General features: G+C 53.2%; 1 long non-coding RNA gene across 1 annotated transcript; it reads right to left on the bottom strand.

Annotated features, from left to right (window-relative positions):
- Positions 1-263: 263 nt before the first annotated feature.
- LOC116576607 lies at positions 264-4099 on the bottom strand. Its single transcript, XR_004280223.1, has 3 exons — positions 3793-4099; positions 3361-3517; positions 264-1346 (listed from the first exon to the last, which is right to left on the bottom strand). It is a non-coding gene; the product is annotated as an uncharacterized LOC116576607 (long non-coding RNA).
- Positions 4100-6725: the final 2626 nt, after the last annotated feature.

A 6725-nucleotide genomic window follows, 5' to 3' on the forward strand; every position in this document is an offset into this window, starting at 1 on the left:
TTCCATTCCTTTTCCTCTGTGATGCTATGATAGCAGCAGGGAGGAGGGGTGGCAAGGGAGAAGGAGAGAGGATGGGGGTGCCAGAGTAGAGGGCACCCAGGCACTTGGCAGGCCTCCCACCACCACGCACCCCCGTTGTGACTCTCCCTCCTCGGGCAGGAAGACAAGCAGAGCTGGCCTGGGATCATCCGTCTTCATTACACCATCCCTACCGGCTCCGTCACTTCTTGCCAGAAAACTCATCAATATTCCCCTGTGGCTTGGCAGACCCAGCCCCCCTCCCTCCCCTGCCCCCACCCTGGCTCCTCCTCTTTTTCCCAGGCTATGAGCTTGGACCAACACACCCCAGCCCTCCACTCTGGGGTCCCTGCTCTTCTTTCTCTCTCCTGGAGATCCAGTCGTGCCCTCCCTCCCGGGCTGCATTGGATACATGTCCTGGGGGTGTGGAGGGGTCTTCAGGAGCCCACCAGGCTCAGAGGTACTGAGTGTTGTCAGCCCCTTCTAGAAGCCATCCTCACCTCTCTACTTGGAATTTCTAAGCACTTCCTCGCACTCGTGGACTCCCTGTGTCTACTTCATTTTTCTCAAGTCTGAAGCATCAGTCATTTTCTAATACAAGTTACATATTAATAGCCTCTAGTACATACTTACGCTGTTTACTCATCCCCCTATCAGAATGGATGCTCTGTGAGGGCAGGGCTCCGTCACACGCATTCACCGGAGCACGTCCAGCACCCAGACTGGTGCCCAAACTAGTAAATGGAATGAATGGATGTCTCAGGGCTGGGTCCAGATGCCCAGCAACAAGGTGTTCGCAACTTCTGCCTTTATCTCTATTCTGTCCTACTCTGCCTCATCCTCTCTTCCAAAGCTACCCTGGACTTCTTGCAATTCCCCCTGCTTACTGCCAAGGCTATTCCCATTCTGGGTCTTAGCACTTGCTCTTTCCACAGCCCTGATTCCAGGGTTATTTCCCATTCCACGTTCAACCAGCCTTCAGATGGCCTGTCTCACACTTCCTTCGGGTGTCAGCTGAAATGTCATCTCCTCCAAGAGAGGACTCCCTGAGCTACCACAGCACCCCTGATGCCCCGTCACCTGCCTTCAGGCTAGGTCACCTGCCTATCTGGCTAGGTACTGCAGATCTTCCTTTCTATCTCTCTCACTAGACTATAAGCTCCATGAGGGCAGGAATCTAGGCTTCCCCCAGGTAGCAGGTGCTGCTGGTGTCCCAGCTCACCTCCTTTGCCCTGGCCCAGTCCTGCACAGCAGATTTGACTCCAGCTGCGAGCATCTGCATTTCTTTGCATGATAGCTTGTTCCCGCTGTGCCCACATTGCTTGCATCTGCATCAAGCAAAAGGGAATTAACAGGAAATTAACACACAGATGCAGACACACACAGAAACACTCATCAAGGCTGCTGGGAATCGGTTTATACATCCCCTTGCTCCCTTCTCCTCTGGCAGGGTGGCTCTGAAGTCCAAGTTCTTTACGGACTCCCAGAGTTAGGCAGTGGCCTTTAAGCTTCAATTATTCTCAGTGGTAATTTTCTTGATAATAATCCTTTATTGGCTGCCTTCCCTTCTCTTTCGCCCTCCCCTATGCTCCTACTGGTGTTTCCTGGGATCACTTCCCAAATAGAATCGTACAGTTAAACTCTTATCTCAAATTGGATCACCCATGCCTTGCTAGTGGGGATGTAAGATGGCCCAGCTGCTTTAGAAAACAGTTTGGCAGTTTCTCAAAGTGTCAAACATGGAGTTACCATATGACACAGGAATCCCATGCCTAGGCGTGGACCCCAAAAGAACTGAAAACATATGTGCACACATGTTCGTAGCAGCATAATCTAGAATAGTCAGAGCACGAAGCAATCTCAGGGACCACTCGCTGATGCATGGAGAAGCAAAATGTGCAGATCGATACGGGGAATAGTATTCAGCCAGAAACACGAAGGGAAGTGCCGGTCGCTGTTGCGGTGTGGGTGGCTGTGCTCAGGGAAGGAAGCTGGTCATGAAAGTCCACGTGGTGTATGATTCCATTCATACCGAGTGTCCAGAACAGGTGTATCTCTAGACAAAGCCCAGTCATGGCTGCCAGGGGGCGGGAAGCGAGGACAGCAGGGAAAGACTGCTAAGGGCTGTGGGATCTCTTTAGGGGATGATGAAAATGTTCTAAAATTGAGTGTGCTGATGGTTATACAACTCTGTAACTATACTAAAAATCCCCAAAGTATACACTGCGGAGGGATGAATTGTACAGTAAATGAATGCTATCTCAATAAAGTCTTTTAGTTTCTTTAGAGCCCTTTTCTCAAGGCCCACTCCTAAAAGAACCCAAAGGAAGGTCACCAGAACCTAGGATTGGGCCTGGCACGTAGCAGGTGCTCAATCAACATAGAAATACACGTGAGGGGGCGCCTGGGTGGCTCAGTGGGTTAAAGCTTCTGCCTTCGGCTCGGGTCATGATCCCAGGGTCCTGGGATCGAGCCCCGCATCGGGCTCTCTGATCAGCAGGGAGCCTGCTTCCTCCTCTCTCTCGGCCTGCCTCTCTGCCTACTTGCGATCTCTATCTGTCAAATAAATAAATAAAATCTTTAAAAAAAAAAAAGAAAGAAATACACGTGAGTAACAATGAATGGGAAAGAGCTGCAGGCAAAGGCTTGATGACAAATCATCCTCGTGTGCTACTGGGAACAAATCCCCAATCTCACAGGCACTTCTGTTTGGAATTATCTCAGTGGGAGAAGGGAGCAGAGTGGTGTGTGTATGTGTGTCCCTGAGATGGGGAGGGTGGGAAAGTGTGTGTGTGTGTGCACGTGTGTGTGTGCAAATACAAGTGTATCTGTGTGTGAGGGTGTGCCCATGTGTAAGCGTGGAAGCATGCATGTGTGAGCATGTTTGTGTGTATGGTTTGCCTGGTGTGTGTATGTTTGTGTGTGTGCGTTGGGGGGGTGAGGCAAGGGTCAGAGTAGGAGCCCCAGGGAATCTTTTTTTTTTTCTTTTTTTTAAGATTTTATTTATTTATTTGACAGAGATCACATGTAGGCAGAGAGGCAGGAGAGAGAGAGAGAGAGAAGCAGGATCCCCACTGAGCAGAGAGCCCAATGCTGGGCTCGATCCCAAGACCCTGAGATCATGACTCAAGCCGAAGGCAGAGGCTTTAACCCACTTAGACACCCAGGCGCCCCGAGCCCCGGGGAATCTAACAACAGAATCGCTGGGTGCTGTGCGGGGAAGGCTCTGAGCAAAAGGGACCACCTCCGGAGACCGGAGATCCAGGGAGATCCTCCCTGCCCCCTTCTTATCTCCTCCAGGCCCATGAAGCAGACGCTGTCCCTTCAGCAGAATGTTCCTACCTGCGAGGGCTTGGCCCACGTTCTCCGCGGCTCACTGCTGGGCGGGTCCCCGGCGCAGGCGTGGAGGGCTGAGAGAGTAGAGCGACCCCTCCACGTGCATAATCCAATAATTCAGAACTTTTCTTGTCCGTTACCAATAAGAACAGTTCTTAATCACCTTAGAGCATAATCCCCGTTAGAATGTGCGTCCAATTATCTGTGACTCATCATCCCACTCAACAGAGACTTCAGAGTCCCCCAGCCCAGCCGCCCAGGGCTCTGCCAAACTCCCCGGATTAACTCTGAGCCGCGCACGGAGTCTCCTTCGAGTCTGTGCAATGCGTGGGAAGCGCCCACGGGTGACCAGAATGTGAGCACTGGGTGGCGCGGGGCAGGGCCCCGCTTGCTCCCGGTGTGGTAAGGGCATGGGGCTGGGAGTCTGCTGACACTGACCTTCCATGTCCTGTGCAACACAGGACAGCCGTCCTCCTCTCGCCACCTTGGCAGCCACCGCGACCACCCCCTCCTTCTTCACACCCCCCGCAGTTCCAGGCAGTTCCAGGAGTGCCTGCCCAGCCGCCCCATCACATTCTGCAGGGCCATGTGGACTCTCCCTCTAGCTGTCCCCGGTCCAGGAGCTCAGGGGCAGAAGACTAAATCCTCTTGGCTGGCTCCGGACTCTGCCTCCCTGGGCACCTGCCCTTCCCGCCCCAGCAGATGGCCACAGCGCCCTCGGGAGCTGAGAGCAGGAAAAGAAGAAGCATGGCGCCGGGACCTGGCGTGCCCTGACGTTGCCTCCCGTGACCCTGCCATCTTCCTTTGGACCCTGCCCCCAGAGAGCTCTGCTCCTGTCCGGGCAGCACTGGCTCTCCACCCCAGCCCATGCCAGCGCTCCTACTGACCATTTAGTCAGTCGGCCCCCAACAAATGGCCTTGGCCCATCTAATCTAGGCCAGGCACTCTGCCAGGTCCGGAGAAGACCAAGATGAGTAAGGAAGTCAGAGGGTCCCTGCCCTCGAGGACCTGGGGAGAAGCAGACAGGTAACACGTAACATGTGGTAAGAGCAAGACTGGCGCTCGTAAAACATGGTGTGAGAGCTTACCGGGTCCAAGCACAGTTTGTTTTTGTGCAATTACTGTTTAAACACACCTCTGTTAAGTCATGAAGTCTCACAACGACGCCATAGCATGGCTATCACAAGGACAGAAGCTGAAGCTCAGAGAGGTTAGGTGACTTGTCCCGGGTCACCCAGCTAGTACAGGGGGTGAGGATGGATTCAAACCCATGCCATCCACCTCCAGAGTGGAACTTTTATTTATATATTTATTTATGTTTTAGAGGAGAAGGGGCAGAGGGAGGAGAGAGAGAATCTTAAGCAGGTTCCACGCCCAGCACAGAGCCTGAGGCAGGGCTCGATCCCCCAACCCTGAGATCGTGACCTGAACTAAAATCAAGAGTTGGGTGTCTAACGTACTGAGCCACCCAGGTGCCCCTAGAGTGGAACTTTTAAACAATGTTAGTTTGCTTCCAGAGTACAGGAGAGAGACACACAGGGGCCATCTCAGCTGCCTGGAAGAGGAGGGAGGGACTACTAGGTCCTGAGAAAAACCTTAAACTTGGCTTTAAACACAAGGGTGGGAGGTACCTGGCTGGCTCAGGCAGAGGAGGAGCATGCAACTCTTGACCTCAGGGTCCCGAGTTCAAGCCCCACACTGGGTAGAGAGATTACTTAAATAAATAAATAAATAAATAAATAAATAAATAAATAAAGGGGGCTTTGAGGCTCCCAATATTAAGCCCTTAATCATCCAAGCCTTTTCATGAACTGAAGGGCAGCAATGTGGTCCTTGGTATAGGGGGGCAGGGTCAAGGTGCCAGGAATCTGTGACCACGAGGGACCACAAGACACCACGTCTCTGGCAGCTGGTACCCCTGCATGAGCAGGGGGCAGTCCTGGGACCCTGGCAAGGATTTCCTTCACTCCCAGGATACACTGCACTTTCACGGTCATAATGCACCACACTTGAACTTCACCGTTTCACGGTTTGTCTGCCTGTCTTGTAATTCTCCAAGTTCCCTGGGAGCCGGGGCTATGCGTGTCTTACTCCAGGTCATGCCCCCGACTCCCAGCCACGCTTGCCTCCTACGGAAAACACACAGTAAAGTCATTGAATGAACGGGTGGGCGGGTGATGGGGTGAGTGAATGAATTTGAGCCTTACCATCCTCCAGGAAGGTGGAGTAGGTAATATCATCCCCTATTTGAAGGGGTTCAGAGCGGAGGCAGGGCAGAGCTGCCGCACCCTAGTGTTGGTCTGACTCCAGCCCAGGGAACTTCTTTGGGTCACACTAGGGCAGGTCCCCAGCATCACAAGAATCAGGGGACAGCAGACTTCTTGCCATCCCAGGTCCCATGTTCCTTCCTCTTTGCCTTCTCCTTCTGTTGGTCCCTCCAGCAGCATGTGCATAGACCCCAAAAGGTTGCAGTCCCTTCCTCTGGCTTGGCTCATTGCTGTGTTCTTGATGCCCATCGTAGTGGAACGGACGTGTGGCTGGGGAGGGACCTAAATATTACACCAGCAAAATCCTCTACACCGGCCCCTTCACTGCAGTGAGGACCCATGTCCCCGACTCCCAGGGAAATCACTCCATTCATTCGTTCACTCGCTCAGTACATACTTATTAAGGGCACACAGTGTACATGGGACCAGGGACGCAGGCATGACCTCAAGTGACTCCCAGTCTAGCAGGAGAGATGGACAGGCCGTCACAAGCCAATGGGCTAAGCAACAAGCATTGCGTTGGGTGCCCCGAGGAGGATAAGAAGGAGTCACCTCCCGGAGGGGCCCAGACACAGAGATGAGAAATAACACAATTTGCAGGGGGTGTGTGTGTGGCGGGGGAGGAGAGGGAGGATTATAAGAAAAGCCAAGCAGCTGAAGCAAATCTATGAGGCAGGAAGGTAGCAGGAGAGGAAGCTGGAGGAGGAGGTGGTAACCATCCCAGTCACCAGAAAAACTCATTTAATTCTCACAAGTCTATGAGGCCAGTAGTCTTAAAATTCTGATCTGGGAAATGGTGGCACAGAGAGGTTCAGTAACTTGCCGTTGGTCACACAGCTAGGCAGCAGCCAGCAGGATTTGAACCCAGGAAGTCAGGCTCCAGCCTCTGTGCCTCTGATCGCACATGGCACAGCCTTGGCCGGCAGGTCAAACCCTTGGCTCTTTGTGGTCATGCTGAGGAGCCCAAGATGATCCCACAGGGGATGCGGAGATCCTGCAGACTTAAATGGCACAGAGGGCTGCTCAGCACGGCCCCTTGGGGGGTAGCGTGGAAGCCACGTGGAGGATGGGTTTGGGGGTGAGGCAGAGAGAGCGGTAGGAGGA

This window comes from Mustela erminea, chromosome 17 (assembly GCF_009829155.1).
Source record: "Mustela erminea isolate mMusErm1 chromosome 17, mMusErm1.Pri, whole genome shotgun sequence".
In the NCBI taxonomy this organism is placed as follows: domain Eukaryota; kingdom Metazoa; phylum Chordata; class Mammalia; order Carnivora; family Mustelidae; genus Mustela; species Mustela erminea.